We start from the raw sequence: 1,090 nt of genomic DNA on the forward strand, positions 1-1,090 counted from the left end.
GTAATAAGGAATGAAGACCTCTTCTTTGTTACTGCATCCCTGAAAATTCTATTTCCATTACTGTGTAAAGTGCAGGCTAAACTCTGAAAAATAGAAAAAAAAATGAAAGTAATAGAGCATGTTTCCATACCAATTGCCTATTGTTCACTGAAGATATCCATTGTAAAGAAGAATAAGTAGGAGATTAAATAGGATAAATATGGCATTGTTTTGAGAAAAATTTTTCTTACTGACCTCAGATGATTTTCTTCTAAAATATCAGGGGCCACTGTTTTGTTTTTCTAAACTAACTGTACCAAGCAGTTTCTGGCAAATTCTGTTGAATTCTGAGAGTGCTCGATTGATGACATTTATCACACTTTTTGAGAAGGTTTGTTTCCACCAGTATAGGTTTAGCTTCACCAGTGCGTTTGAAATATTCCTAAAGAAAATCTCAGAAATACTACGTGATATAAATGGAACTGCGGTATTCATGAGTGACACCCCTAGTCTTTGGCAAATCTATGGAGAAACATGACAAACGTTTATATAAATCATTCAACATAATTTCAAAATAAGGACTTAAACTTAACAGATACAAATATCTGTTCCGTAATTCACAAACATATTTCTTACCAAAACTGATTGTGAAAGAATAAACCCAAGTCCAGGAAAAGTGAAAGCAAACAATTTGTAGTGATCTGAAGAGAATACTAAGAATGGTGAACTTCTTAGGGCGTTACTCTAAAGACATCCCGATTGTCACACAACCATTGAACATGATCCTGAGAAAAGACTATTTGGACTTGCTGAGCTTCTCCAAATGATGCTTTCTGAAAAATAAAAGATGATTACCACAGCACCAGTGTTGATATTTTATGATGCCAATAGTCCATATAAAATGAGTATAGACCTCAATAGCTTTGGCACGTGGGGGATTTTGCTTGTTTGTTTGTAGTTAAGCACAAAGCCACATAACGAGCTATCTGCGCTGTGCCCGCCACGGGTATCGAAACCCGGTTTCTAGCGTTATAAGTCCACAGACTTACTGCTGTGCTACTGGGGGGGGGCACTGGGGGAGTATTGCCTCAACTTTATGAGACATATTTGA

The sequence above is a fragment of the Limulus polyphemus genome, unplaced genomic scaffold (genome assembly GCF_000517525.1).
Source record: "Limulus polyphemus unplaced genomic scaffold, Limulus_polyphemus-2.1.2 Scaffold2053, whole genome shotgun sequence".
Lineage (NCBI taxonomy): Eukaryota > Metazoa > Arthropoda > Merostomata > Xiphosura > Limulidae > Limulus > Limulus polyphemus.